Source organism: Akebia trifoliata, chromosome 5 (genome assembly GCF_017979445.1).
Source record: "Akebia trifoliata isolate Shusen 1 chromosome 5, ASM1797944v1, whole genome shotgun sequence".
Classification (NCBI taxonomy): Eukaryota; Viridiplantae; Streptophyta; class Magnoliopsida; order Ranunculales; family Lardizabalaceae; genus Akebia; species Akebia trifoliata.
The window spans coordinates 20,600,016-20,609,712 of record NC_141379.1 but is presented as its reverse complement, the minus strand read 5'-3'; positions in this window follow the sequence as shown (position 1 = coordinate 20,609,712).

The window sequence follows — 9,697 nt, the reverse complement described above, 5'->3', positions numbered from 1 at the left end:
CCAAAAGTTACTTTAAATGGTTAAAAAAAAAAAAATAGTGCTTCCAGCCCTAAGAACACTCGTTACGTTGCTGTGTCCCTTCTTTTTTTTTTTTAAAGATATTTTTGTAAATAAACAATTTCTTTAAGTGATGTATTAAAAAAGTTGGCGTGGCAATATAATTTTTTTTTTTAGTTTAAATTACTAATTTAGTGCAATTCTATGTTAACTTCCCAACGTTTTGACAATTGGACTTGCAGAGCCTACAATAATCTAAAATGACTCACTTATTCCCGAGTTCCAGCTACTTGTCATTTATTTTTGTAATTTTATGAAGATTATTTTAATGCTTTTTAAGTTTTTATTTATTTATTTATCGATAATTTAAAAAAGAAATTTTTTTCTGCAATAAAAGAAACAAACTGAGAATGTAAAATAGTAAATTAATATTCCAACATTAGGGCCATCTCCCACAAGGGAGGTAAGTGTAGATAAGGCCCAAATACTGTACCAAGGCCCGTTGTCTACAAGAATACACTGTATAAAAAAAAAAGTGTAATTGTCAGAATGTTATTGCATCAAAATAAAATTATACCAAATCAAAGGTTGTCTGTGTAATTTACTCTCCTTTTTTCCTTTCGTCTTTTATTTTTTCTTTTGAAATTACTTAATGGTCCCTGACGGAGGAGGGTTTTCTTAATTAATAGTAATTAAAATCTGGGAGCTAGCTTGATAGTCCATTTAGTAAACTTTTTTTCTTCTTAATGACCTCTTGTTATTGTCAAGTTCATCACTTTTATTGTCAAATTTCCTACTTTTTATTTATTGTCGAGGTCAAAATTTTATTATCTAACTCACCACTTATTATTGTCGAGCTTATTGCTTTTTATTTATTGTTGAGTTCGACATTTTGTATTTTTGATCTCGATAATTTTTAAAATTGTCAAACTCGATGTTGTAATACCCACCAATTTTGTTTTTCAAGATTTTTCGATCAAAATACATGAAAATATCAACTAAAAGCTTGACATAACGATTTGTCTAGATGATTTCAAACCAAGAGAATCATCTTTGATGGATTTTCATAAAAAAAATCAAGCAAATGATTGAAAAACAATCCGAATTTTCTATATATATCTTCAAAATGATTGACAAAACCCTTAAAAATGATGTCTTCTTCCTTTTCAAATTCTTAAAGACACAATGAAATCTCCTAAACTCAATTGGGATGTCTAAATCTAATTTTATTTGGATGAAAGTTTTGAGTTAAAACGTTTAGGCACATTTGGAGTTTCTCTTATAAGAAATCTGAGAAGTGCGGTTCGAGGAATGATTAGAAAGAAATTTTTTACTAAAAGTTAGGAATTATTTAAAAAAAGTTTCCTCTGATCTTTAATTTAATTTAATTTTTTTAATAGTCTGAGATTTATCTTCATTGACTCAAGTTGATTGGCCAGCCGTGCATTTCATACATCACGCGCAGTCACCCTAATCTATATGGCTAAACATTTTAAATGCCCATCTTTTGACTAAAGCTCCCTCCCCTACATTGGCTTTTAATCTCTAGGCATAGGCATTATGTAACATGGAGTTCAGATTCAGATAACCCTTCCATTTGTCTCCATTCTTCCCATCACTTAATTTAAGTTCCCACAATCCGTCCATCTGCTAAGAGCAAGTTTTATAAAGTTGAAGCCGTTAGGAGAATACTTTAATATACATTTCATAGGTATTTTTTAAACGTCAAGCCATAAGAAATCCCTACTTATAAATTCTATTTGTGAGGAATCAACCTTTGATTTCCTAAAGGATATCAATAATTTTCCATCAAGATATATTTTTTAAAATAAAATTAAAATTATGGGAGTAATAAAAAAAAATTAAGGAAATTGATCCATGTTCATCGATAACCTTAGGCATAGATTGTAGTTGATGGTTAGCAAATGTCTAATAAGTGAAGTGTGAAGTATGATAGAATACAGAACCCTTCTTAGTAATTTGGAATAGAACAAAATTTTGATTCATGAAAAATTGAGTTCTATTCGATTTTGGATTGCAAAAATCCGGTCTAAAATTTGACAAAAAATTCGATAAATGAAAAATATGCAGAATACGCTTCACACATGTATTATCTATTTCATTTCAAAAATTCGAAAATAAAAAATTCGACCATATGATAGTGATGGTGATGATGAAATTGTTGATGTTAACGGTGATGGTAATAATGATGGTGGTGATAATGAGGACATTGAGGTGAAAGAAGACCAAAGTGAAGTACAGATCACCAATTTGAAAAATTAAGGTGTAATATCAAATAAATGTAGAGGGTTATGTCGTTATTTTTTTTTTTAAAGATAAAAGGAACATTTGTCACGTAAAAAAAGTAGATTCCTCCAAAATTTTGAAGCATGGCTGTTTCAAAGTCGACTTGTGTTACATGTCACGACTTACAAGTTTACACTTTGCAACATACAACAAGTTATAATAACATTTTTTTTTTCACTAAGTTTTATAAAAATTCGTAAGTCGTTAAAAACACATTTTATTCTTTTCAAGCTTAAAATACATGAATCATTCAGAATAATTCAATAATTTAGAGAATAATACTTTCATTGAAAAAAATGAAAAATTCGTGAATTTTTCAAGAGTTAAACTGGAGATTGCTAACAAGGTACATGACATATTAGCATAGGGAATTTTTTATGGAAATAATTTTTTTCTTTTAAATTTACTTCTCTTTTGTTTCAGACCAGTTTACTCATTCTTTTTATTTGTTTGATTTTATGTTAGTTTAAAATACAGGTATAGAAGTACCCCTAACGTTATTGGTTAGCAAAAGAATTTGGTGGGATTTTAATTGTTCTCTTGAGTTTACATGATCAAAAAGTTTTTTATTCATATCTTGTTTCAATCTTATATCTCTTTAATAGTTTATGGAAAAGTTAGCATTGTCTAATACTTCTTTTTTTCAATAATACTTCTCATTGTTTTTGTCTTTTAGTAAAAAAGACAATGGTTTTTGGTCTTTTACACAATATATGCTTATTTACATAATAAATGCTATGAGCATTTAAGTATTTTGAATTCAATATTTTTTTTATAGTAAATGTTTTGACAAACAATGCCAACAGAATAAATGCATTTATCAATGACATAATAAATATATTTATTGTGTAAAATACTAGCATACTCTTGTTTTTTTCATTAAAAGACAAAACGAGGAGGGTATTATTGAAAAAAAAGAAGTGTTGGACAACACTAAAATCCCCATGAGGTCTTGGATGTTAGCATTCCCCCTCTATATATATATATAATCCCCATGAGGTCTTGGATGTTAGCATTCCCCCTCTTTAATATATAAATATATATATATATATATATATATATATATATATATATATATATATTGGGTCGGGATCCATAGATGACGTTCTAGACAATGTTCTAGACAACGTGTTTTATCTTATATGAGAAAAAAGTTTTGTAATGGGCTAATTTTTTGTCAGGATGATCTCTATAGTGAAGGGATCATCCTTGCAAAAATTCAACCCATTCTGAAATTGCTAGCCTAGTTTACAAGTTAAAGAATTTTGGATCGTTCATTTTATGCGTTAGTTTGTAACCACTTTTCATCAGGTTAGAAGTTTTAGAATTAACTGATTTTTTGCAAGGAGGATCTACTCACCATGGAGATCATCCTTACAAAAAATCAGCCCAGTTCGAAATTTTTTTGTCATATAAGACAAAACGTTGTCTAAAATGTTGTTTATATATATGAGAAACGTTCGACACCCTACTATATATATGGGAAATGTTTGTCCTAAATGGATTAGAAGTTTTAGAATGGGATGATTTTTTATGAAGACGATTTCTATGGTAAGGAGATCATCCTCACCAAAAATCAACCCATTACGAAACATCTAGCCCTATGTTTACAAGTTGATGAATCGTAAACTGTCCATCTTTTACAAATCACCTTTGATGGGGTTAGAAGTTTTGGAATAAGCTGATTTTTGGTGAAGATGATCTTCTTACCAAACATGTAGGACAAAACACGGAGGAAAAAACTTAGGATGATGAACATGCCCCATATATATATATATATATGGGAAATGTTCAGCAACAAACATTTTGGCAAAACATTTTTCAAAACATGGGTTAGAGGTTTTGGAATGTGTTGATTTTTCGTGAGAATGATCTCTATGGTGAGGAGATCATCATCACCAAAAATCAGCCCATTCCAAAACTTCTAACCCTATCAAAAATGGACGGTCTACAATTTTTCAACTTGTAAACTGGGGCTCAAAGTTTTGGAATGTGCTGGTTTTTGGTGAGGATGATCTCCTCACCGTAGAGATCATCCTCACCAAAAATCAGCCTATTCCAAAACCTCTAACCCATGTTTTGAAAAATGTTTTGCTAAAATGTTTGCCAAAATGTTTGTTGTTGAACGAGACTATATATATATATGGGAAATGTTCAGCACCCTAAGTTTTACCACACACTTTAACAAATGTTTTTTGTCCTACATAGGTTAGAAGTTTTGGAATGGGCTGATTTTTGGCGAGGATGATCTTTATGATTAGAAGATCATCCTCCCCAAAAATCAGCCCATTCCGAAATGTTTAGCCCCATGTTTACAAGTTGAAAAATTGTGGACCGTCCATTTTTTGTAAACCATTTTTGATGGGGTTAAAAGTTTTGGAATGAGCTGATTTTTGGTGAGGATGATCTCCTCACCATAGAGATCATCCTCACCAAAATCAGCCCAATCCTCACCATAGAGATCATCCTCACCAAAAATCAGCCCATTCCAAAACTTCTAACCCATGTAAGACAAAACACGTTTGTTAAAGTGTGTGGTAAAGCTTAGGGTGTTGAACGGGACCCTATATATATATATATATATATATATATATATATATATATATATAGGGGGGGGGGGCAGTTCAAGGGACATATGTAAAAACAATGGTTTTTCAAAATATGGGTTAGAGGTTTTGGATTAAGCTAATTTTTTGCGAGGATGGTCACTATGATGAGAAGATCATCCTCACAAAAAATCGGCTCAATTTGAAACTTATAAATCCATCAAAAGTGATTTACAAATTATTGACAAAAATTGACAAAAAATCGACGGTCCACATCTAAATCACTTTTAATGGGGTTAGAAGTTTCAAATTGGACAGATTTTTTTTCTAGATGATCTTCCCATCATAGAGATCATCATCACAAAAAATCAACTCAATCCGAAACTTCTAACCCATATTTTGAAAATTTATTAATGTTACATTGTTTTTACATATGTTTTTCACATGTCCTTTTGAGTTTATTTGCTCCCTGGGCTTACGGTACGGGCATCCTCTTTGGAGTTAAGTGGGTAAAAGTGAAAAAAGTTTAAGGGATATTGAAGATACATGAGCTTCAAAACCTTTGGTGGTTTGAGCTCATTTACACGGGTTTAGAAATTGTCACCATTCAATTAAGATATGAATGAGCACCAAAAATTTTAAAATCTTTTTTTTTTTGGGGGGGGCTTGTAGTGCCTCTTATATCCAAAAGATAGGGAAATGGTCTTCTTAGAGATTCTATGTTAAAGGAATTCGGTTGAGGAAAATAAAGGTGTTAGGTATATTATCCCTCCCATCCTAAGATGGTTACCATTGATTGACCAAAGGTGAGATTATGAACTCATCTTTTTTTATTTTGAAAATAAAAGGAATTAGAAAGAAAGTTAACAAAAATTGTCGATAGTTTTATTTTGGAAAATGAGCAAACCATTACTACAAGTAGATGTTTGCTAGTTTTTTTTTTTTTTTTTGTGAGCTTGGGACTTTGAGGAAAATCCATATGGATTACATCATTTGGGGTCCCAAAGCTTCAAAACAAGTTTATGTGCTCCCTAGAGTGACTTTATTTGTTAGTTTGATCCTTAGGTGAAATTCATAGATTGAACAAAACCATATTGGAACCTAACTTTATGCATGGAATTTTTGTTCATTTTTGAATTATTTTTGTGGGCTCTAAAGGTTGGATATAAGCCTAGAAAGACTTATATCCCCACTTGTAGCCATTTTAAGAGGGAATGTGTTCAAGGTGTATATGTGGGATGGACTCATCAAAAGAAGATTACCTCTTAAGAGGGTTTACTCTCTAGCTCTATTGCCATCAAAGAAGATATAAAATGAGAAACTTTTACTTTAGGAAACTTAAAGTGCAAGAAAAATAAAGAAAGTAAATCATTTACACTATGAATTTAAATTGTATGAAAATAAAGAATGTAAAACGATCTAGTCTAATACTTTCAAAGAGCTTATTGAAGACTTATTGGGAAGATTTCCTCTAAGAGGGATTACTCTATTTACCCAAGCCTCTAAATTAGAAATTTAAAGAACTACATTAGAAAGTAAGAAAGTAAGCTAAATAGAGAAAAATTATTGAATTAAAGAGAAAAAGGAGAGTAAAAATAGGGAGATTAGATGGGAATGTTGGAGGGTTTAACCCTACCTTGGTCTTCTTCTTTTCTTTCTTCTTATTATTTTCCTTGGATTTTTCTTCTATGAATTTTGAGAGAGGTTTTAGAGAATGGAAAGGTTGGAGAAGTTTGGGAAAGATTTTGAAAAAATTTTGAATCACCAAAATAAGCTCCACCATTTACCTTTGAAGGATCTCATATTTATAGGATTTTATGAGATGCTTGGGGATAAATTGGTCCTAATTTTTCAAGTTTCCAATAATTTCACTAAAACCTTCATGAAAAATATTAATTCCACATTCTAACCTTGGCTTTGATGGTCTTTATCCTCTTGTTGGACCTAACCAATCTTGATCATCAATGGATAGGATTGTAAAAACTTAAAAGTTCTCGAGAATTCTTGATGAAGATTAGAATAGTCTAAAACCTTAATCTTGAGTCAATTATGAGGGAAATAAGGCAAATGATATGTAATTAGATGATAAGTTTGGCCTCTTTGGTCACTTCCCTTGATGGAGTCTCCAACAACTAGGGGTTGGGTCAATTGATATGAATTGTAGAGAATTCTCTAGGGAGGACAAAGTAGTCATAGGTTTTGGAAGATAGTTAATTTATATTGAATGCCATAGGAGCCATGTGGATTTTAAATAATATTATAAAGATATAAGAGGGAATCCATTCTTATGAATCCTAACAAATTTGAGTTAGGGAGGTAATTATCCTTGAGTGGGGACCAAACAAGATTAAAAGTCTTTATTAGAAGATTTGGGAAATTACAACAAGACGAAAGTGACAGAATTATTGAAGAGTTGAAGAGGGATAAAAAAATAAAAGAATAGGGATTTCTTGAGGAAAAAACTATTAAGAAGGGGGTTAAGGGGTCATTTTCCCTAAAACAAATCGAGCACATGTGGGTTTTAACTGTCCAACAAAATTAACTGAGCCTAAGGTTCAGCCAAGCCAAATTGAACCAAAATTCAACCCTAACCGAACCTAAGGTTCAGCCAAGTAAAATTTTAACCTTAGACGAACCTAAGGTTCGACCATACGAAAAATTGCCTTTGGTATGGGTGAGGTTATTCTAAGATTAAATGTAACCTGGCTGAAGGTAAGGTTTGGCCAAGCTTAAATTTTTTTCTTAAAATGATCTTTAGGCCATCTAACTTTTTGAAAGATAGGTTTTAAAACTTTTTGAAAAATTATTTGGGATAAGCCCATTTTCGAAAGATTTTTAATGCTCTTAAGCTCGGCCTAGGCAAAAATGAGATGTCTACAGATGCCCCTCTTTTTAAGAGTTGTGTGCAGCAAATGACAAAGATGTAGACTTGAATTCTTTTTTTACCTAGTCGAACTTGAGCATGCTTGCTTGTTATCATTTTACTTTTGTGAATTCAAATTGAATCTATCAAAGCAAAGAGACGTTCTACCCATCTCGGAGTTTGACTGGTATTCAACTTAATTTTTAGGTATTTTGGCATGATGTATAGCTCTCGAAGTTTTCGAAAAGAACAAGTTTTATGGCATGATGTATGATTCTTGAAACTTTTTGATAGAAGAAATTATTTGAATGTGAAAATTTCAATCTACGATCACTTTGACAAAAATTGACTTTGCATTTAGAGTTGAATAAACTTTCTAAAATAGGGTTCGACCTAGGAGTTTTTTTAATGATCCAACGTCCATAGATATATTCTAAGTGAAGAGAATTTGGTATAAAAAAAAGAAATCTTGCTCTTTTCTTTCTTTTAAAAAGGTAGCTTGGATTTTAATGCACACCCCCCATTTAGGGGACCTTAAGCTCGTACCACTACACCACATCCTTGGCGGACAAGATGATGTTGGATTTATCTTCGAGAATTTCTCACTTTTTGATTATGTTGTATTTCTATTCTTTGACATCTCTTTTGTTTGTGTGTTCTGAAATGACTTTCTGAGACATCTTTCTTTCTCCCTGAGCTATGTGTCCCTACATTAAACCAATAAAACTCTTTTTGTTATTTTAGTAATTTTGATTTTTTTTACTTTTGACCTTTTTTTTTTCCAATTTTTCATCTTTTTTGACTTTTGACATCTTTTTCTGCTATTTTGTTTTTTTGTATCTCCTTTTTGCTTATGATTTTTTTTCTTTTTTTTTTAAACACATCCACTGATTTTTTTTTTCTTTTTAAATGAACCCACATAAGGGTATTTATCATGTATCGTGTTTTGCTTACTTGTGTCCCTTTTTGTTGTATTTGATGAGTGTACCTGCAAGAATAATCATTTAAAAATTAGGAACCTCCACTAGGAATTAAATAAGATTAATTTGTAAGAATTTATTATGACCATTAATTGATAAGTATGCGTCATATTTTGAAAAAAAATCAATTAAATCATTATTCAAAATTTTAGGGAGTTTCCCTAAGGAATATTTATTTTTAAATGAGTGCTTACATGTTCATCTAAAATGGGGTGCACTCATCAGGGATAAGATTTCTTTTTGTTTTTCTGAAATAAATGATATTAGGTTTGAGCCAAAGGTAAGGGTGTACTCCCTAGGAAGAAAAACCAACTTTTTTTTTTATATTGAAAAAGGTTTAAGCGATACCACTAGTCCTTAATAGACCATAGACTGATGGGAACTTGTTTTAGTCTGTAGGCAAGCCCACTCTAAAGAGTCTCTTAGACATATTGAAACACTTTTTAACTACGCTGGTTGAAAAAAAAAATTGATCTTCCCAGGTTTTGAGTCTAACAAGGATGAGATCTATTGAAAATGGAATCTCAGTCACAAAATATAATAGGGATTGAACCGCTGCTAAAGAAATGGTTTCCTAGGCACGGAGTCTAGCAGGGATTGGATCATGTAAAGAAAATGGTTTCCTAAACACGAAGTCTGATAAGGATTGAACTAGTGATAAAGATGGAAATGAGTTTTGCAGTCTGAGTATGTTTCAATATGAGTGATTCAACGTTTTTAGCTTTAAGCAACAAACTCACTAAAATAGAAGTAGGTTAAAATTATTTTTTCAAAAACTTTTTTGTTTATCTTTTATTTTATTTTATTTTTTTCTTTTGAAAAATAATTTGATTTTTTTTTTTTTTAATTTTTTTTGGAACAGGTAATACTCATGTTGAGGAATGACATGCAATTTAGGCTCATGCCGAGAAGCAACATGCAGTTTAGGCTCAAGCCGAGGAGCAACATGCAGTTTAGGCTCATGCTAAGGAGAAATCAAGTAATTTATGACTCTTACTGAGGAA